The sequence below is a fragment of the Drosophila biarmipes genome, unplaced genomic scaffold (genome assembly GCF_025231255.1).
Source record: "Drosophila biarmipes strain raj3 unplaced genomic scaffold, RU_DBia_V1.1 ptg000022l, whole genome shotgun sequence".
Taxonomy (NCBI): domain Eukaryota; kingdom Metazoa; phylum Arthropoda; class Insecta; order Diptera; family Drosophilidae; genus Drosophila; species Drosophila biarmipes.
The window spans coordinates 666,008-689,429 of NW_026114539.1; the positions used below are offsets into that span (position 1 = coordinate 666,008).

The window sequence follows — 23,422 nt, forward strand, 5'->3', positions numbered from 1 at the left end:
AACTCTTGTCTCCAAACTCTCTTCCTCTCCAAACTCTCACGTTCTCCATCCTCGATCTCCAAACTCTCTCGTTTTCCGTCCTCGATCTCCAAACTCTCTCGTTCTACGTCCTCGCTCTTCGCCGCGCCGCCACTACGCGAATTCGCCGCGTACCTGGTGAGCGGCCGGGCATCTGCTTCTGCGATTTGTGGGGAGTTATTCAACTCCTCACATTCCCCCCTTACTTCGGGAAAGATTAAGAAAACTCAGCGCTCCCACTCTCCGGCGTTCCCTTGTATATCCTAGCCATTGAGTCAGGGCGCATCTCGTTCCGGTTCCCTCGGTGCTCCCTCGTTGCTCCCTCGACGCTTTCCATTTTGTTTCCGTTCCACAGCGCCGGTCGTCCTCCGTATAGCAATTTCAAATCTCCCGCGCCGATCTTCCATCTGTTCCCACTGGGCACCGATATTAATCAGCTATCGATACCCAGAGGGCCTGCTCACGATATCGATATCGCAGGTGCGGCGTTGCCACTTGCGAGCCGCGATGTTCATCATCACCGATATTTCCATTTTCTTGTGCCCATCGATCGCACTATCGTCCAGTGACAATCGACCGCCTATCGAGGCGCCCCCTTCCCTGTTGAATGGTGATTTTGCACCATTAGAGCAAAGGACGAGGAGGAGCAGCAGGCCGGCTGCGGCAAAAATCACGGAACCGATCGCCATCTATACGCTTTGGAGCTTGGCGACGCACTCTTGCGGGGTATATGGAGCCGTGAACTGTTGCTTGGCTCCCATCTCGGCCAGGAAACTCCTGAAGATTTTGCTGTTAAACTGTACTCCGTTGTCCGTTATGACTACCTTCGGGACCCCAAACCTTGCGATGATGCGCTCCTTGAACGCTTTCTTTAGGGACTCGGCTGTCGCGCTCCGCAGCGGCACCAATTCAGTCCACTTGGAGAACCTGTCTATCAGCACCAGCAGCATTTGGTTGCCGTGTTTTGAACGCGGCAGGGGTCCGACGAAGTCTTCGCACACTGTAGCCCACGGTTCCTCTGGTACCTGCGTTAGCATTTTCCCAGCTGCCTGCATCTGATTTGGCTTGAATCTGATACATGTCTCGCATCCTCTTACGTGGGCTCGAGCGTCTCGGTGCATGCCTGGCCAGTAGTACCGGGCTGCCAGACGTGCTATTGTCCTTCTGCTTCCTACATGGCCAGCTGCCGGTGAGTCGTGGTTCTCTTTCAGCACCGCTTCTCGCAGAGCCTTCGGGACGCACATCCTCCTCGTCCCGCCCTGCAAACCACAAGCTCCATCGGGCAACACTGGATCCCAGTGGCGCGACGATGAGGTCCCCTTCAACCGCACCCTGGACTCAATTTTGGTGCCACGCGTCGTCGGCAGTCGGGGACATCAACAGGTGCGCGAGTACCTGGTCCAATCGCTGAGCGGCCTTGGCTTCCAGACGGAAGTGGATGAGTTCAGGCAGCGAGTTCCAGTTCTCGGAGAGCTTACGTTCGCCAATGTTGTGGGTACCATCAATCCCCAGGCCCACAACTTCCTGGCTCTGGCCTGCCACTACGACAGCAAGTACTTCCCCAACGACCCGGGAATTGTGGGGGCCATCGACTCCGCGGTGACCTGTGCCATTCTGCTGAACACTGCCAAGACCCTGAGTGGGTATTTGCAGAAAGAGTTTCTCAATCGTAGCGACGTGGGACTTATGCTCATATTCTCATATTTAAGGAATGGACCAGTGCTGATTCCGTTTACTGCTCAAAGCATCTGGCATCGAAGCTGGCTAAGACGCGCAGTGGCTCTTAGAGTGCAGGCCAAGTTCAACTGGCCCCACGTTGGGCGCCAGATGTAACGAACTGATTTCTTTGGTTTCTGCTCGCTACGGTATTTGTGCGGCTAGCTCAGTAGATTGTGTGTGTTAGTCCCACCAAATTTATATAAACGTGACCGCCCAGTAGTTCAGTGAAAAAGCACAGAACTCTCGGGTTCAGAGTGGGTTTATTGCGGATATGACTGCAGTCGGCTATATAACTTGCTTGTCTCGCTGTCTCCGACGGTGTGGGTTGTCTTGTCGCTCCTCGAAGATCCTTAACCGCTGATTGCTCCTGACGTGGCTGGCTCAAAGACTGCTCGGCCACGATTCAGACTCGCTATGGGGTCAGCCGGGCGGGCTTGGGGAAGCGTCACCGTTCTCAGACTGGGGTGAACAGACTGACGAGCTCTCCAGGATCACTCCTCTCGATACCCGACCTCCTGTCCCTTGCTCTGTCCCGGATGGTCCCACGGGCTTCCGCTCAGATCGTGCGGACAGTCTAGGCGGAACGCCAGGAAGCTGCCTCGCTTTTCACTTCGCTTCTGTGCCTCGTGTAAACGAACGTTCCACCCTAGCCTCACCCTTCCGCGTACTGTTCGTGCCGTTCCTGCGAGCTCGATCCTCCTTGCGTGGCCGTTGCGGTGTGGTGTCCTGCTTGCTGGTGGTGATGTCCTGCGAACTGCTCCTGACAGGTGGCTGTAGGTCTTGACTTCTGTGCTGGGCTCGAGGGCATACGCCGTGGGTGGGTTTATTGCGGATATGACTGCAGTCGGCTATATAACTTGCTTGTCTCGCTGTCTCCGACGGTGTGGGTTGTCTTTTCGCTCATCGAAGATCCTTAACCGCTGATTGCTCCTGACGTGGCTGGCTCCAAGACTGCTCGGCCACGATTCAGACTCGCTATGGGGTCAGCCGTGCGGGCTTGCGGAAGCGTCACCGTTCTCAGACTAGGGTGAACAGACTGACGAGCTCTCCAGGATCACTCCTCTGGATACCCGACCTCCTGTCCCTTGCTCTGTCCCGGATGGTCCCACGGGCTTCCGCTCAGATCGTGCGGACAGTCAAGGCGGAACGCCAGGAAGCTGCCTCGCTTTTCACTTCGCTTCTGTGCCTCGTGTAAACGAACGTTCCACCCTAGCCTCACCCTTCCGCGTACTGTCCGTGCCGTTCCTGCGAGCTCGATCCTCCTTGCGTGGCCGTTGCGGTGTGGTGTCCTGCTTGCTGGTGGCGATGTCCTGCGAACTGCTCCTGACAGGTGGCTGTAGGTCTTGACTTCTGTGCTGGGCTCGAGGGCATACGCCGATCCGGGACTTCTCTCCCTTCTGGCTCGCTACTCTAGGGGTTCTGTTGCGCCGTTCCGGGACTTCTCTCCCTTCTGGCTCGCTACTCTAGGGGTTCCGTTGCGCCGCTCCGGGACTTCTCTCCCTTCTGGCTTGCTACTCTCGATTTCAAATCTAAGTCTAGTAGACCCATCAGGCGTAACGCCAGGACTTCGTCGGCAAGACAGAACAGAACTTAGCCGTGTGGTGCCTCCTTAGACCTCAGCCACCTGTGTCTCAGTTCGGAGATTCCTAGTAATCCCAATCCCGAACGTCTCGACGTGACGATCTTGCTCCTCGTAGGCTCCCACGGCGCTGCTTCCGACGACTCGGTCTGGTGTGGCTCCCTCGTAGCTTGCTTGATTGGATTTCGTTCGACTCCTTGCTCTCGACTGACTGCTCGCTCTTGACTGACTGATCTCGACTGAATGCTTTCGACTGAATGATTGCTCCCGTTGCCAGCGCCCTGCGGGTTTATATAGGGCCTCTGGGTACTATTATTTCCCTTTTGCACATGGCCCGCCAAAACTCTCCACATAGGGTGCAAAGTCCATAGTTCCTGTTTGACCCTCTTGTCCCTGACGCACTGCTTCCCGCCGCCCTCCAGCCTGATGCTGCCGTCCCGCTGATCCCGGAGACGCATGCGACATGTTTGTGTGCCGCACCGCTGCTGAGATGTGGCACCTTCTTTCCAAAGTCCAAAGTCCGGCGGCGTCCCGCTACTCCTTTTTGCACACGGCACTCTCGCTCCACCCGCCAAGTCTCCGCTCTTTCCTTCTCCATTGTTGGTCTCCAAACTCTCTTGGTCTCCGAACCCTCTTGCTCTCCAAACTCTCTCGCTCTCCAAACTCTTGTCTCCAACCTCTCTTCCTCTCCAAACTCTCTCGCTCTCCAAACTCTTGTCTCCAAACTCTCTTCCTCTCAAAACTCTCACGTTCTCCGTCCTCGATCTCCAAACTCTCTCGTTCTCCGTCCTCGATCTCCAAACTCTCTCGTTCTCCGTGCTCGATCTCCAAACTCTCTCGTTCTACGTCCTCGCTCTTCGCCGCGCCGCCACTACGCGAATTCGCCGCGTACCTGGTGAGCGGCCGGCCATCTGCTGCTGGGATTTGTGGGGAGTTATTCAACTCCTCACAGCTTATTTGCTGTAACAAAATCATAGGAGGATAAAGGCATAGAGGCAAATGAGTCAGTAGGCGGAGACCAAGAAATATCAGGTGGATTAATGTCAGCTAAAACAATCAAAAAGTTTCTGTTAGAAAGAAGGGTTAGAACAAATTTTATTGCCACCACCTACGTCAGTGGCGATCGGTCCTATAAGTATTAAAGTTATTAGACAGAACTTCAGGGTCGGATATCTCTGGTTTCAGCAAAGTTTCCTAAAATGATAAAATATCTTCAGTAAATGCAGAGGAGTCAGCATAAAGCTAGGCTGAGATCCAGGAACGGTGCCTACAGTACCTATAGGTAAGGTCGGCTCCGAATTCTTTGACTTATCCAGTTCAGAAGCTTTTATTCCGGAAACATGGACTTCACTCGAGCTAGCTGTATCCATACGGGCAGTTAACTTGGTTAATAATTTCTTATTATTAAACTGGGCACAGACGGTATTGAACCCCTCATTGAGTTGCCTAAAAGCACCCGAGATATTGAACAGGCTGTCTCGAGCCTGCTTCATAAAGCCGCTCATCTCAACCACCATTTCCTTGCAGGAACCATATGACCACATAAGAGCAGGCTTAAGATCAATAAAATCTTTTACTCTGCCGGTAAATCCTGTCATTTGACGTCCATCATCGAATAGTAGAGCCAGAAAAAAATAAAGGGGTTTTTAGTTGAAGACGCAAGTGAACAATCTTTCTTAAAACAGACAAGGGACATAATAAGAAAATATAAAGAAAATAAAATGAAATGAAATATTATAAATACCGCAAAGTAAATTTGGCACTAAGATAAAATTCAAAAATCACAAAGGCACAAAACACACAAAAAAAAGAGCGCGAAATCGGGAAATTTTACATGGCCGGCTGTTGTGTGTTACTTAAAATTCGTTAAATTTAGGTTTAAATAAAAAGTAATAATAATAAAAAAGAAGAAGAAATCAACTAAATCTCGTTCTCATATGTGTTGGGGTGGAAATATAAATTTTGTGGAACTCGGAGAGCAGAATTTCGCAACAGCAAAACAAAAGAATCAGCGCGTTACTCTGGGAAGTGCTGCCGCAGTCGAACACTACGATACGGCCTTGCCGCTCCAGCTCTGTCCGCTCCCAAAAGGCGCTTGATTTTATCCAAAGAAAGTGTGTTTGCCGTGGTCCAGTTGCGGCGACTCTGCCCGGTGTTTGTTACAATCCAGCGGTGTTGGTGCTATCCCCTGGCAAATCCTCGTCGTGGTTCTCTATAAGGTCTTTCGGGTCGCTGTCGCCAGCATCTGCGCTACAAAGCCAACGTAAGCACCTAAACTAAGGATGAAAATGCCTGACTTACCTCTGACCCTGCTCTTTAAAGGAGCCGCAAAAGGAGCCAATTAAAATTGGGTCAAACACACTTTTCACTTTTACCCACTTTTTACGCACTCGGAATACACTTGTTATGAGCGCTGAAGTTAGTGGGCTACTTTTTATACTCTAGCCATACGCCACCAAGCCACGATTCTACCACACCGCATTTTGCGGAGAGCCGCAAAAATTTTTCCACTCCTTGCTCTCAATCGGTCTCTCCTTGCAACCCTCACAGCCACCGTTTTTCCGGACCTACTAGAAGCACAGCATGTTCCCTTGTTTCTCCCAGATGTTCCTAAAAAGAATTAAATTTTATAAAAATCGGACGACTATATCATATAGCTCCCATAGAAACAATCGGAAAACTAGTGGTAAAATAATATTGAAAAATTATATCTTGGGTGTTTTTTAACATATAACCTGCTACGCTTGGAAATAACATTTTTTATTTGGTTTTGAATTTCGAATACAATTTTATCAAAATCGGATGACTATATCATATAGTTGCCATAGGAACGATCGGAAAATTAGTAAAAAAACATGAAATGAAAGTTATATCTTTGGTTTTTTTTAACATATAGCCTTCTAAGCTTGGAAATAACATTTTTAAATTAGTTCTGAATTAAATTTCGAAGTAAATTTTATAAAAATCTGACGACTATATCATATAGTTGTCATATAATAATGTGAAACAAATTATAGCTTTGGGGCTTTTTGACATATTATCATATAATATTGGGAATATAAATTTTTGTATTTTTAAGAATTTCGAAATAAATTTAATAAAGTTATCAATTATTTTTTATAACTGCAAGAGTATACAAACTTCGGCTTGCCGAAGTTAACTTTCTTTTTTGTTTTAGTTTTTATTTTGAATTATTTTTGGGTAGTCTCTCGACAAGCAAGGATTTATCGTAGAGTAACAGTGTATACAATATACGTCGGATGGTACAAAAAAGAAAGAATCGGTGGCCGATAGATCCAACAATGTCCTTTCGTATGATCGGTGAGATCTCGAAAACCATAACAGATAAAGCCTGCTCACCGCTCACATTTATGAAGAATATATTATGAAAAAATAGTAGCAATATATATATTCATGCATACAAAATCAAGTCAAAGTGGCGCTGTTACGAGGAGTATTGGAACAGTTGCTGCTTGTATATCTCCGTCTCCCTCTCACTATCAATAATAGTTAAGTAGTGGATATCTGATAGCTAAGGGTGTCAGCGTGCAGAATTGGTTTGTTTCAAAAAAAATTTGGAATGGCCTCAAGTTTTTTAATTGAGCTCTCGATCTTTTTTGGTATTGTACCCACTGTTCAATCGTCTGGAAATATGAACGCGCTTCATTCTGTATGTCAGCATAGCCCCATGGCTATAATTTAATTTACAACTTCTCTCAGCCAAAAAAATTTGTGAGCAGCGCAGCCGCGAATAGCTAATTTTAAGTCAAAGATAATAAAGATCTTTGCGCGGCTGATGACCACTACAACCAAATTAAGGTATTTCTCCAGGGTTGAACATAAAATTATTAAGTGAGAGATGACATTAAATAATAACTGGCGGACTTTTAATCATAAATAAAGATCATGACATGACTGTTGGATCCGGAGACAAAAAAAATCAAATCCTCCTACACCTTCGAGGCAAATCTAATGAGTATTAACAACGACGTAGGACAAGAGGAAGCTGCTCCTGTCGAGCAACAGGATCGAAAGCAAACGTCGCACTGGTGCAAGAGCTGCTTGAAAACTACTAACCTTTGTTAGGCTTTGTACTAAAATCATATGACAGATTTTTTAATTTATACATCGACCCATTGTAAATCTGTCACGTGAAAAAAAAAATAACTATACCCAATATTTCCTTTACCTTTCTAATTTTTCTTTATGAATTAATAAATAAAAATAATAAATCGCCATATAAACTCGGCAAAAAATGTAGAATTTTGAAAAATATTCCCAAGTCGCCAAAGTATAAGTTCAAAATGTTGTAATAATACCATTAATATTAATTGTAATTACAAGGCTAGCAAGCTTTATCCTAAAAGTCTATTAATTACACAATACGTGTTTAAAGAAGAGATTTCAAAGTCGAATGAACAAACTGAAAACCAATAAAAAAAAAAAAATGGAATTTTATAGTTTTAAGAATTGTTAAAAGTAAAAACAAATTTTTAATATAATAATAACCGTAAAAAAAGTTTCTATATATCTTCTTATATCCTTATATATATGATGGACGTTGATGCACCTCGAACAGTACAAACAAGTGGCCCAACGACACGAATCACGTGCTTGTTACGCGCGTGGCCCTATTATTTGGGCAAAAAATACGAGTTTGCGAGGAAGATACATAAAAAAAATAGAGACGGGACACAAACTTAAAAAAATGGAATGGAAACGGTATGGAAGTTGAAATTCAAATTCATTGATAAAGGTTCTTATAGTTAATGCATAGAACGAGAAAGGGCTCGTGCAGATAAAAATTTTATATAAATAGTGTCAAATTTAGAGGATAATAATTTTGTGGTAGTCTAAAAGAAACATTGAATTTTAGGCGGTTTAAAAGATCTGCAGAATCAGTTCACCTTTTATAAGATTTTGTATAAAAATAGTACCAAGCATTGTTCTACGATTTGTAAGTGTAGATAAATTAAGAAATTGTAATCTACTCTGGTAGTAAGGTGGCTTTGGACATAATGTGGCAGTCAAATTTAAGTAAGGGTCCAGAAGAACACCTAAATCTTTAAGTTAATATATACGGTCAAGTGGCTTATTTTTAAGAAAGTAACTAATAAACGTAGGAGTACCCCTATAAAAGTCATAACGTTCCATTTAAGACAGTTCAAATTTAAAAGGTTGAGTATATCATTATATGATAAATAAAGATTAACATCATGAGCATAAATTAGTACACGAGAATTTATAAACAAAGTAAGTAAGGTTAATAAACAAAGTAAACTGCAAAGGGCCCAAATGTCTACCCTGCGGTATTCCAGATGTCAAATAGATCAATTTTAAAACAGCATTCTTGAATATGACCCTCTGAGTCCTTCGAGAAGTAAGTTGAAATCCAAGATAATAGATTTCCAGGAAACCCAAGCTGATCTAACTAAAAAAAAAGAGAGTGGTTACGGAGTCAGAGGTCTTACTAAAATCTGTATATACAATGTCAGTCTGCATTTTTTACTTAAAGCCATTTATTACAATAGATGTCAATTCAAGAAGGTTGGTGGTGGTCGATCTTCGCTTAACAAAACCATGCTGACACGGTGATATAAGCGAGGAACATAAATGTCGCAAATGAGAAGTGATAATACGTTTAAATGCTTTAGGAATTGCCGACAATTTAGAAATACCTCTATAATTTTGGGCATCCGCCTTCGCACCCTTTTTATAGAGTGGAATAATAAAAGAGTCCTTTCAGATAGAAGAAAAAACTGATGATGAAATAGACAAATTCAAAAGTTTAAGAACCGGTTTACAAATGGTTGACGCACAAAACTTAAGCACACATCCAGGAAGTCCATCTGGACCGGGAGAAAATGTTGGCGTTGTTGTTGCTAAATCTCTTACGAGAGAGCTTTCGGTGATTACAGGGGAGAAACTAGAAATTGCCCTTATTTTGAAGGCAATGCCGATGACATACGCTTGGCATTAACAAAGTTGCAAAACTGTTTTAGATTGTTTAAAAATCATCGATTTATATAAATAAAATAATTTGAGAACATTATAATCCGTTCGAGCCACCACATATTTCGAATAATTTGCTAGTCTACCAGATTTTTTATACTTTTTATAATGGCCGCAAGGATATGTAATAAAAACAAAACATGAGGGATCTTCATTTTAGTGAAAGAATCACGATTACTATCTATGAGTGGGAAAATGGTATTGAGCACCTTCCCGCCTGATCATGAGAGAACAATTTTAAACGGTCGTGATATATTGGTAGAACTAGCATTTCAGTAATATACAAGAATAATTCATATCCATATAAAATAATGGAGTAGAGTGAATTATATTAAGATATAAATAAATTAAAAAGCGACTACGAAATAAATCGTTAACGCAAAATAGTTGAATACAACAAACCGCTATAAATAAACAGGCAGAGATATTAATAACTTGCTTCGTATACTAATACATGAGCAAGGAGATCGACTAGATAAAATTCGTTGGTCTGAAGTAACGAAATTTCTGACCAGACTTTGATCAAACTTAATAACTATACAGGAAAGGTAAAATTTAAATATTTTAATACCAACTTTACTAATCACCCGTTTGAATCCCCGGATGCCGACCCAGTACAGGTAAAAGAATCTGAATTTGACGGCCCAGAAGTCCCTGGTTCCGATTGTTAAATCGGACAACACCAAATATTAATAATGCCGGACGATACTCATGCATCCTTTTTTTCCGGCATAAGCTACGTCGTATTCGTGTCGTGGGATCTTGGTAAGCCTCTCTTCTCTCCAACATAACGGAAAAAAAATAGTTAAAGTGCCTGGAAAATAATTTTAGTTTGTAAAGCTTGTCAGTCGTCAGTCCACACTGGCCCACGAGCTTAGCTATCGCTAAGTTTGAATCCCCGGATGCCGACCCAGTACAGGTAAAAGAATCTGAATTTGACAGCCCAGAAGTTCCTGGTTCCGATTGTTAGATCGGACAACACCAAATATTAATAATGCCGGACGATACTCAAGCATCCTTTTTTCCGGCATAAGCTACGTCGTATTCGTGTCGTGGGATCTTGGTAAGCCTCTCTTCTCTCCAACATAACGGAAAAAAATAGTTAAAGTGCCTGGAAAATAATTTTAGTTTGTAAGGCTTGTCAGTCGTCAGTCCACACTGGCCCACGAGCTTAGCTATCGCTTGATAGCAATACGATCGGGCTGTGTTTCGATCATTTTCTTTTCCCTTCACATATTAGTGTGGCAATGGATCGTCGTGGACCGCGATCCCCTATTTTCCCCTATTTTCATTTCTTGACCTACTACACTTCTTGCATCAGCAAACCTCCCATGTTAAAATTCTAGCATATCATAATTTGGAATTCTTTTTTACATTATAAATGTATGTCGGCATATGCCGTGAATGAGCAATATAATGTGGGCTAAAGCATATGTAATAATTCTACTTGAAAATTATTTTTATTAGCTGAGAGCATAGATTTTACCACCGGTAAGGTGCGCACTGCAACAAAACGCTGACTATTCACTTTTGCAATTGTACATACAACTTCAAGGCTGATACTCGCCGCCGGAAAGTTAATAACAGTCTATGAAACTGAAGTGAACAGCACGAATATTTATATATGTATGCTTCAAGAAAGGAACCGGGCTTCAACTAACTTACCCCCTTTTCAATCCTGTGCAATAAGATCAGGACGGTCTGGATCCTGGGATGTGCAAAAAATTGTATGGGATATATATGTAAATATACGTGCACCAAAAGACTGCTGCTTTTAAGTATACCAATTCACTTAAACACAAAATACGAGTATGAATTAAGTTGTCATTTTTTGAGTTTAAGGGTGGAGTCTGTTGTGACTTCACAGGTAGGGTGGGTATAGAAGGAGACCATTATTACCTGGGCCTCCATCTTCGATAGGTACACTTTCTCGTCCGAATCCTATCGTTATCGTCTCTCTGTCTGTTAGTTCTGTGACACTATTTGTCTATCTTAGCACAATCCCACACCCATCTCCCTGAGCAAGCTGGTCAAAACGTAGACAGAGGTTTTAGGGTGGACTACGCTCATCGAGTGTGTTCGTTACAACTAGCCGAGTCGATCTAGCCATGCCCGCCCGTCCGTATGAACGCTGAGATCTCGAAAACTTCCTACGCAGCGCAAGTTTGTTTCACAATCCACAATCCGCGATAATCTGTAGCGCCTACAGTTTATATTATAGAAACAAAATGTTAACTGAAATATATTTGTCTCATCAATACCTAAAAAACTGTCTGCCGCCCACATAATATCTGCTTAAAAAGCCGGTAGGTGCGCACTAAAATATCGATTTTCTGCTTCTTCTTCTTCCCTTCATTATCCTTTTGCTCCCTTAAGCTGAGTAACGGGTATCTGATAGTCGAGACACTCGACTATAGCGTTACTCATTGTTTATTTTCAAGATATCGATTAATGTATCGAATAATGTAATAAGGATATTTTCTGCAGCCATCTCGCTCGCATTAGAACCTTACTGCATTTCAATTTATGAGTTATTTAACCAACTGTTGGTAATATCTAAAGTTCAGAATAAAATCAATGAATTAATTGAAAATATTAAAAAACAATCTATTATCAATTCAAAATTGTTCAACAAAATAAAATCTCTTTCTGATGATTTTAAAAATGTTTTTTATTGATCAAGATTAATCCATCTGTAGTTATCCGATTGATTTCATGTATTTTTCTTTAAATCGTCTAAGACCTATATTAAATACAATCTTTTAAACAAACAAAATTTTTCATTTCTTCACAATAAGAAAATGTAATTGAATTTTTTTTTAACTTTTGGCCAACAAAAAATAATTTTTTTTAATTTTATAATATCCCTCCATTTGTCAACTACGATTGCTTTTTTTATAGGTTGGAGCAATTTTTTTGTTTTCAAGATATCGAATTTTATGTAATAAGCCCTCTGATATATTCAGCAGGCATCTTGCTCGCTCTTATTAGAACTTTATGGCATTTGTATTTCTAAGTTATTTAACCAAATGTTGATAATTTCTAAATAAAAAAAAAACTATATTTAATTAATATCAAAAGAGTTTTTATAGGTTTTTATTTAATATATTTACTACATTTATTACGCAATTACTTTAACACAAGTATTTTTTCTTGTAATAAATATTAGCTGTAGCTAATTTTTTGGGTTTTTGGTATAAAGCAGTGAAAGGATAAAGTGCCTTTAGCAGTTATCGTTTTCATACCCTTGCAGAAGAGGGTATAATGATTTCAGTCAGAAGTTTGCAACGCAGTGAAGGAGACGTTTCCGACCTCATAAAGTATATATATTCTTGCTCAACATCTCGATACCAGTCGATCTAGACATGTCCGCTTGTCCGTCCGTTTCTACGCAAACTAGTCTCTCAGTTTTTAAGCTATCGGGCTGAGACTTTCCTAAAAGTCTTCTTTCTATTGCAGGTAATATATAAGTCGAAACCAGCCGGATCGGACAACTATAACTTACAGCTCTTTAATTGGTATAGAATTTCGAATTACATTTTTAGCAAAATCGGAAAACTATATCATATAGCTGCCATAGAAACAATCGGAAAATTAGTCGGAAATAAAATTTTTTAGTTAGTTCTAAATTTTGAATTAAATTTTATCAAAATCGGACGACTATATCATATAGCTGTCATAGGATCGATCGGAAAATTTGTGGGAAAATAATATGAAAAAAAATTTTTGCTTTGGGGCTTTTTGACATATCTTATAATATTGGGAATACAATTTATTATATTTTTCAGAATTTTAAACTCAATTTAATAAAAATTACTCAAACATATAGATGTCAAAAAATTTAAATAATTTATTTTTTAATATCACTGCAGCCAGAAACAATCCTTAAAAATTACACATGTCGTTACTAAAGTGGTTTATTTCTTAAAACTTCAAGGGTATAAAAACTTCAGCTTGCCGAAGTTAACTTCCTTTCTAGTTTGGAATCTTTTTTGCTAAAAAGTGCCTGTCAGCCCCCGAACCAAAATCTTTCAGGTGATGCGTTAGATTTGCAAAATTGTATTTGTTATTGAATTTCAGCATTGACCTAAAAATATATAACATTTTTTAGCTTTCGTCAAATTTTCTTTTTAAAAATCTAGTAAATCGCAAACGAATGCACTGTTGCGTGGTTGTTATTCCAATGAATTCGCTGCACCGAATCTTGAAGTAAAAAAGGGTTATTTTCTGAATGACAATGCACTCATCTGTTTTTTCATTTTGCTTTCACATAAAATGCATTTTTCCAAAAAGTTGGAAAAAAGATTCCAAAAAACGATGACTCTTAAAGGCACTTTATCGTTTCAATGTTTATACCAAAAACCCAAACATTTTCTTTAACTAAACACTATTCTTTACAAGAAAAATCGATTCGTCTTAAAATAATTGCATACAAAATGTAGTAAATATATTAAGAAAAAACTTATAAAAACAAATAAAATAAACTTAAATTAAAAATTTTGAACTGGTAAAATAAATTCTCTTTTGATCTAAATGTAATATATTTCCCCTTTGGTTCAAAAATGATCAAAAGTTGGTTAAATAACTCAGAAATGCAAACGTAAGAAGGTTCTAATTGAATTCTGCCGAAAATATAATATATTTTGTAGGGACATTTAAAATTTTTTAATTAAAATTTGTTTTCATTTTTAATAAATGAAAAATTTTGTGTGTTTAAAAATAATTATTTAAAATATAGTGGTTTCAGAGGATTTTATGCAAAAGACGTAAAATAAATTGGATAACTACAGATGAATAGGTACCCCTGCAAGCAGAGGGTCCTTTTTTGAAAACTAGCTTTTTTACCTTTGAAAAATTCTTACTAAAAATATATTTTTTTCTTTGGCCAAACCCTGACACACGTGTTTACTTATTTTCCGAATACTATACGTAAAAAAAGTTTCGGGCAAATCAAAAATGTCAACTTAAAAAGGGTGTTCGGTTTGTAAAAAAAAACGGCCCATAAACCTCATATTTAATTCAGCAAAAACGATAAATTTGTTCGTGGTTCTTAATACTAATAATCCTAACACTAAGTCTTAAGACTAAACATTATTTACGTTCAACAACTCTCTATACGATCGTGTTTCAATGTACGATAAAAAAAAGAAAATAAAAAGGGATATTTGAATTACGTTATGAAATTACGACTACATTATATAGTCGATTAACTAATATTCTTGATCCAATACAAAGGCACTTGGGCTGGGTACAATTAAATATTCAAAGGCAAACGATTCTTATTTAACACTCCGATATATAACAAAGATGTAGGTAAATATATGTATATGAGAAAATTGTGTGGGCTTAGACAAGTATAAATATATAAGTATGAATTTAAATGGTTTAACGGCTATGCCGTACTTACGAATTGTCAACGAAGTCAGCAGGCCTAATGACGATCGATGTGCGCTGTAGAACTTGAAATCTATGTATGGGATATATATGTCATATTATATCATGGCACACACGAAATAATGAAGGCCAAATAGGAATCGTAAAGTGAATTAGAAACATGTCTTAAATGTTTTGAATATAATAACTTAATGAGATACAAAACGAGTTGGCAGCTCCGGCCAATGATAAACTGGAACAGTTGGAATTGGAACTACATTCCCATTTGGACTACGTCGACCTGCTGCCGCTGTTTTGCCAACGATCGCGCCGAACAGGAGCCGCTGTGGGAACACGTTCAGGCGTGTCGATTCTGCTGCCGATTTGGAGGGGTGAGGTGAAACCTCACGCGGGTATGCACCGGCGATCCTGCTGCAAATTACGAAGTAGATTCCAGCGTAGCAAGGAAATATGATCCACCTCACGGCTTACGGGTAGACTTGGCGCTGGAGTGGGAATCCTTTAGGCCGATCGGCGTACCATTGACGCGGATTGCGGGGCCGCTTGCGGTTTGGCGCTTTGCTGATGCGGGTCATGGCGCGGGTTATGGCGTCGAAATGGCGCGGGTTCTGGGCGTCGCGCTGATCCAGACGTGGCACCGATACAAAATGAATCCGCTGAAAGCGGCACCTGCTCCTTGCTGTGCGCAGAGGGAGGGTTCGCAAAACTGTCGCAATTCTTGGAAATCATCGATGGTTTTCTGTTTTCTGGGGAAGAAAATGACAATACTTCGGGGAAATTATCTTACCACCAAGATTGTGACTGATTTTGGATAGACTAGCAAGATTAGCACACGCGGGAATATGGATGCGATCGGATGAAACAATGGCTTAGCTAAAATATCTTAGCTAATACTTAGGCAAAAATATACTGACCCTCACAACCACAGCTTCGATTTTGGTCCATGCGATTGACAATAGAAACTGAAAAAGGAGTCACAAGGGATTACCAAATGTCCTTGGCATGGAATTTACCAAGCTCCTTTCCGTGCATATGTCAGGACATATATTGACTGGCCGAGTTTCCCATTAACTCAACTCTACTTTTGTTCCGACTGGGGCTAGCTTTGCGTTGAAATTGTTGACAGCGTTGTTCAATGCAAAGTTACGTTTGTTAAGTCCTTAAAGCCGTGTTGATTGAGCGGTTGACTCTCTACGCTGCGTTGGACTGCGGAGCATACGCACCTGTGAACACCATATTTCGAAAGGGAGTCGGAGAAGTCACGGCTTTTAAACTGAGTGCCGTTGTCACTCACGACTGTTTTGGGCACTCCAAGGCATTATCACTTTCGTAGTGAACTTTTTCACTGGCTTTAGAAAAGTAAATTTCGGGCAGTGATCAAGGATAATCAATATGCCTATGTTGCCAGATTTGGATCGCGGGAATGGGCCAATGAAACCCATGTAAAGTCGTTGGAATATCCTTTCGCTGTGGACTTGAGTGCCCATGGGTGGTTTCAGAGAACGTGTGGGACACTTTGCGGTCTGACACGTTTCGCAGTTTCGGATGTAGTCCCTCACGTTAATCACCATGTTTGGCCAGTAGAAACGACGTCGGATACGCTCCAGACATTTAGCCATTCCACAATGTGCTGTTGATTGTTGATCATGGACGGCGCTGATGACACTTTGACGCAATGGCTCGGGTACCAACAGGTTCCAACAATCGTCTGTACGGTGATAAATGAAATCATCGACAACTTGAAAGTCCGGTAGGTCTGAGGATGAAAATTTATTCCGGAGTGTCGAATATTTTTCCGATTGAAAGGCACTTCCTTTACGATGCTCGATTTCAAAGCGGTAATCCTGCAACTTGATAGCTCATCTAGACAGCCTACCGCTTAGATCCGATTGCTTCATAAGCCAACGGAGACTGGAGTGGTCAATGACTACTTTGATGAAATGTCCATCTATATACATACTGAACTTTTTTATTGCCAAAACTACAGCCATGCACTCGAGTTCTGTATAGTTACGTTGGGCTTTGTTAAGCTATTGGTCGTTCGCAACCAGACTTGTCACATTGGGCTAGAACTGCACCAACACCGTGTAGTGAGGCATCGTACTGTAGAATGAACGGTTTCTCGTAGTTGGGGTGAACGAGGTATGGGGCGGAACATAACTTGGCTTTGATATTCTCGAAGGCTACTTGAGCAAGTTCATTCCATTCAAAGGATTTTCCACGTAACAACTCTGTTAGATGGAATATGAATGAAGAGTAGTTAGATATGAAGCGCTGGTACCAACCAGTCATACCAAGAAATCTTCTTAGCTATTTCCTAGTTTTGGGAACCGGGATCAGCGCTGATCTTGTTGGGATTCACTTGGAGAGTTCCTTCGCCTACCAGATAACCCAAATAATCGACCTGTTTCAAACAGAACTGACTCTTCTAGACGTTTATTGTCAAGCCTGCTTTTCTCAGTTGTGTGGTTAGCTCAAATAGATGTAAAAGATGATCCTTGAAACTGTTGGACAACACCAAAAGGTCATAAAGGTAGACTAGCATGTGCGACTTGAACTGATACGGAATTACAAGTTCCATCAAACGGCACATGGTTTGTGGAGCATTGGTTAAACCAAATGGCATCCTTTTGAACTGGTACAGTGGGCGGTTCGGTAGCGTAAATGCTGTTTTTGCACGGGATTCTTGATCTAGGCAGATTTGTCAAAATGCATCCTTGAGATCTGTTTTGGAAATGCAATAGACTGGCGGGAAACAACTAAGCAGACCATCCATAATAGGAATAGAATAAGCATCCTTAACGGTAACTGAATTAAGTTTCCGCGCGTCGAGACGAAAGCGAACATTGCCAGGTTTTACGTGCAAGGTAACCGGTGAAGACCAAGGCGGTGGATCTTCTTCTATGACGTCCATTTCAATCATGCGAGCGATTTTAACACACAAAAGATTTTGCTTAGCTGGCGATAAAGGATAAAACCTTTGCTTAATTGGCTTTGCGGTAGATGTGTCAATGTTGTGTTCTATCAATCTAGTCAAACCTAAGCCCTCACTCTCGAATGATGGAAAGAAATCGATCACCTTCTGCAATTTATCATTTTGTAAGTCTGCCAAACAGATGTGAGAGGAGTCGTAATCGGGATTGCAATCGATTTTATTGACAGAAAAGGAATGTTGGATGGAAGCGTCGAAGGTTTCCCAGAAATCCATACCGCATATCACGCTCAGCTGTATTGTATGGACTATTAAGAACACGAAATTTGATTCCATAGATTTGTACGTCAAAGGGATAGAGATTGTGCCAGTCACGGATTGTATTTGGCCGTCAGCGGTACGAACTATACTTTTGAATTTTCTAAACAGCTTGTCGGATATTATTTGTTTGGCATTTTGTCCACCAATAACACTTAGCACCGCTGTCTAGAAGAGCTGAATACTTCGAGGCCAAATATGTCTACGATTGTGAAAGGTCGAATGTCATCCTTTTTGTGGATGATAGATGAAACAATACAACGATTAAAAGCTCTTTTGCGCATCCAGAATTTGTGAATACGCACGGCGGATAGACATTTGTAAGCGACCTTGGAAGTTACATTAAAAAGTTAAAGCTTAAGGTATTCTTTTAATCTCAAGCTTGAAAGTTTGGTTGGTAAGTCTGGTTTTGTATTTGGCATATTGGGTAAATTATCCGTTGCCGTAGCATCCGGAGTACTTAATTTATCCAAGGCCAGCGGCGTATTAGAACTATTGATTTGTCTATTCTCTTGCTGGAGATTGGGGTCTCGAATCTGTGTGATGATTGCATTGTTCTAGTTATCCGCATTGCGAGACATAGATCTGGTCATCATACGATTTTCCGGAGCGGAATTTGGCATAGATCCAGAACATTCCCTTTCCGTTAAATTACTATAGAATACCACCCTTGGTGGTATCAGTTAAGTTAGATTCTAGGGTATCCAAGCTTGAAGTCATAAACCTGTATGAATCGAGAAAGCGAATTTCAAAACTACTTCCATAAAAACTTGTTTTTTTTTAATTAGAAATAAATAAATCTTTCCTTATTCTTGAATAAATAAATAACAGTCGTATTTCAAAAAGTTATGCAATTTTATGCGTTTATGAGCCAATGGAGGCTATTGGATTTTAGTTTTAGATGAATTTGCTTAGCTTCGATACATCCCCGCCATGAAGAACGCCAAGGTACGTTACATAGTCAGCTTGTGGAAGTGGCGTGATATTCAAAGTTAGCGGGGGACACGTTTGTCTGCTAAGAGTCAACGTTATGTGTTTACAATTTTGCGCATTTATTTTTATACGCCAGTCTGATAACCACCTCTCCACTACCATGAGATGATCAGCTAGTAGTGCTATTGCATGATTTGGGAATTTGGACCGACCTATGATCGCGGTATCGTCTGCAAATGTAGAAGTAGTTAGCCGGTCGTTCGTGGGAATATCTGCGGTGTAAAGGAGAAATAAAGTTGGACCAAGGGCGCTACCTTGGGGAACTCCAGCCCCTATGGTGTAATCGTCGAATGTTGTAGTGTTTCATCTCACGGCGAATTTTCTGTTGTAAAGGTACGATTCAAGTATCCTGTGGGTGTTTTCCGGCAGAATAGTTCTGATTTTATGCATAAGGCCATCAAGCCAGGCTCGATCGAAAGCCTGTGCATCGTCAAGGAATGCCGCATTGCAGTATTCCCGATATTCGAATGCAGACCGTATTTCTGTTGTTACACTGTTGAATTGCTCTATTGTTCCACGGCTTTCTAGAAAGCCAAATTGATGTACCGGAATGACGTTGTGCTCTTTCAGATATGGGATTATGCGCGTCAGTTTTTTCGAGCAGTTTTTACAGACACGAGAGTAAACCAATTGTGTATCACACAACACCAGCTTCATACAGTCCGATAAGATTACTTTCGTTTCTGTCGAAAAATTAAAAAATAATGGTAAGAATTTGTTTACTTTACAATCCAAGTTAAATTTATATTGAGCTTTACCCCTAAAGCTACCTGTGAAATGACAGAGATCTCTAACACCACCAGTCCCTAAACCTTTCAGGCAAAAAGAAAAATTAATTATTAATTATCTGTTGGTCATCTAAAGTCATTCTAATAGTAACTATTTTATGTAAGTATTCCTAACTTAATTTGTTATAATTTTCTATTATTGAATTATAAAACTGGATCCTGAATTTTACCTGTTGCTAAAACAAATTTATCTTGTCTAGAATCAAATTAATGCAGCTTCCTTACTGATTTCCTCTTTATGCAGTCATTAGCCTTTGAAACGAATAAACAAATTATTTAATTTTTTAAAAAGATAAAAATAAATAGAGTAATTAATCTTGAAATATTTTTAATGTACATAGAATGTCCAATTCCACCGTCTACCGGAACCGGTTTTTTCACTTTCGATTGAAAAAGTGTTCTAATAATTTGCTTCGTATGTACATAATATACAAAAATGTTTAAGTATTCTGTTTTAAAAAATTCAAGAGGGAATGTCAATTCTGTGAAATCTAATTTTATTTCATCGCATGAACAAATTATTTCCAGCCATATGTTAATATTATACGCCGAACATCTTTGTGGATTTCTTACTATTTTTAAGTCAGAAATAAAGGTCTATTAAAAACAAAATCGCCTTTTTCGCTAAATCGAATGATAATCCAGCCATCGGTGTATAATGATTCACATTTCCAAGCGAATTAATTTTATAAGATACCATCCACTATCTCTAATGAAAGTCTTGAGTTTTGAAATTATTTTCATTACACTATAGGAAAAAAGTCAATTTTTTTGGCATAAAATCAAATTAATTTACAAATTATTTTTAAAAATAAAATATATTTTTTGAATTTACATACTCTAATTAGCCAAGAACCGTTATCTAAGATTTTTTACTAACAACACTATAGTGTTGTTCAGCTAGTCAGCTGTTCGATTGACTTTGTTGTGTGCTTAAATTAGTGAAAAATCTTTGCAAACTTTCACTGTTTATTTTGTGGAGCAACAAATTGATTTATTATTTCTGATTATGGCAAATCGTAGTGTATAACTTATAAATGGCACAGCATTGCAAAAAGGAAAAAAAAAAAATTAATATTAAATGTATCCTAAATATCGCAAAACTAATCATTTTTGCAACTTTCTGCACAGGAGTTTGGAAGATGCTCTAAGAAGCTACATTCAGGCACAACTTTACGGAGAGCAATTTGATGAAACTTTAAAGCAAACAAAATTAAATGTTTCATTGGTTATATTAAAAAACATTTGCCAAAATGTTACCATATAATAAACCAATTTAAGAAAAAACACTCTTTGTGGTCGCCCAAAAATGAATTTTGAATTATGGCGTAATTAGCACCTGAACTTGCAGAAGAAAATAACAATTCAAGTTCTTTTTTATTCCACGCTGCCACCATTTTGGCAAGAAAATCTTATGAAAATAACATGCATTTTGTTTTAAAAGCGGCTTCAACAGAATCTGTTGGTTAGTTAAATGAGAAAATTAGCAAAACTGATTCCAGTCCCATATCTTCTGAAAAAGCCCTATCCTTTTTTATGGAAAATAATTTGACTAAACAGCAATATCAAAATATTAAAAAACTAAATTAACGACAGGGCTGCGATATCTAACCACCATATTCAAAAATAGTGGAGGAGAAATTAAAATGTAGGCCTGATGGAATAGTTTGCAGCGAGTATGAAGCTCAAGTCTCCTTACAAAACTTGATTAACCATACCGCTTCCCGAATACTAATCATGCAAGAGAAAGTCTGTGAAACGCTTACGGATATAACTCAGTGCTTACTTATTTTCAGCTACGGTTTTGATGGTTCTACAGGTCATGGCTTATACAAACACAAATTTAACATAACTGAATCTCCAACTTTAGATGAATCTCTTTTTGTGACCTCAATAATACCCATTAAAATGGTAGATTAAGCAGAAAGAGTTATTTGGCTGAATAAATCTCCGCAATCCACAAGATTTTGCCGTCTTCGGGAAATTTCGTATAAACAATCAAAATAAACGAAAAAGAAAACATAGACACTCAAATTAAAAATCTGAATGTCTACATGCACTCTTATAAGAACAGCGAAATATCAGTGAAATTTGATGGTCACCTAACCCTAATAGACGGAAAGGTTTTAAATATATTAGGAGGAACTAAATCTTGTCAGTCATGTCCAATGTGTGGAGCAAAACCAACTCAAATTCTTGAAATAAATGATTTGTATTCCAAAACATTTGATATGAAGCCAAATACGGATCAATATGGAAAAAGCCCCCTTCATGCGTTGATACGTTTCTTTGAATTTGTAATTAAATTATCATATAGAATCGAGCTAAAAAAGTGGCATATCAAAGGTATAGATAAAGACAAACTGGCGGCACGAAAACAGCAAATTCTAAATTCGTTTTGGAAAGGTATGGGACTTCATGTAGACAAGCCGAGGCAAAATGGTATGGGCAACAGTAATGACGGAAACACGGCGAGAAGAGCATTCTCTAATTCAAAACAATTGTCTTCGATTTTAGGAGTAGACCACCATTTGATTCATCGCCTTTACATTATTTTGATTGCTATAAATTGTAATTATCCCATAAATTCTGAAAAATTCAAATTATTTTGTTTTGAAACTTTCACCACATTAATGTTGAGCTATCCTTGGTACCCCATGTCTCCGACTGTACACAAAATTTTAGTACACAGATATAAAATCATACAAGGATCAATCGTTTCAGTTGGCTCTTTGGGAGAAGGTGCATCGAAAGCAAGGCATAAATTATTTAAGGCTGACAGAAAGCATCACGCAAGAAAATGTAGCCGCATTGACAATATGTCTGATGTGTTTCACAGGACTATGGATTCGTCCGATCCTTTACTCTCTAATCTCCGCATCACCAAAAGAAAGCGTCTTCTAACAGAGGCTATCTATCTTTTTGAGGAGCCAATATTGAATGAAAAGGACAAAGATACCTCCGTAAGCTCGTCCTAAGATGAATCCGATTACGACAATGAAATAATTTGGAAATATATTTAGAGGAAGAGGAATCTAATTAAACTGTACATTAATTATAATAAAAATATAAAAATCAAAAAAAATTAAAAGTGACTTGCAGCAAATTTAAAAATTTAATTTATTGGTGGGGGGTGCATGAAGGCAATGGTCCGATTCAAAAAGCAACAAAATCCGAGAATATATATACTTTATGGTGTCAGAAACGTTTCCTTTTACCTGTTACATACTTTCTGACGAATCTAGTATAATAAATATAAGTTATTAAATGGTTTTATCTCATTTTATGAGTAGAGCACTAAAAATAAGTAGTAGATTATATATGTGCAATGTACAAAAGAATGATTGAAAACAAAAAAGGACAATCAGGGTAATCTAACTTACAACAACTAAATGTTAAAGATAAAAGCCGAAGGTACTACTATTATTACGTCCAGAACTGTATGTTTCTAGATGGTTTTCTTCCATTGTTTGAATGTATGGGATTCAAAAGATAATGTTTGATACTTTTCATTTGTTTTGACGTACCAACAAACCAAGAATCCGTCCTCAACTATCAGATACCCCCTACTCAGTTTTAAAGAGCAAAAGGGAACTGGATATATATAAGCAGCAAAGCGATATTGTATATTGTCATCTACCAATATACGAGGTGTGTTCAAAAACTAAG

The 23,422-nt window shown here is 39.6% G+C and overlaps 1 protein-coding gene and 1 pseudogene across 2 annotated transcripts in view; both read left to right on the plus strand.

Annotated features, from left to right (window-relative positions):
- LOC108029318 (unconventional myosin-VIIa) overlaps positions 1–23,422 on the plus strand; it is a 792,260-nt gene that overhangs the window by 481,029 nt on the left and 287,809 nt on the right. The window lies entirely within an intron of this gene.
- LOC108036862 (glutaminyl-peptide cyclotransferase-like) lies at positions 1,234–1,805 on the plus strand (annotated as a pseudogene).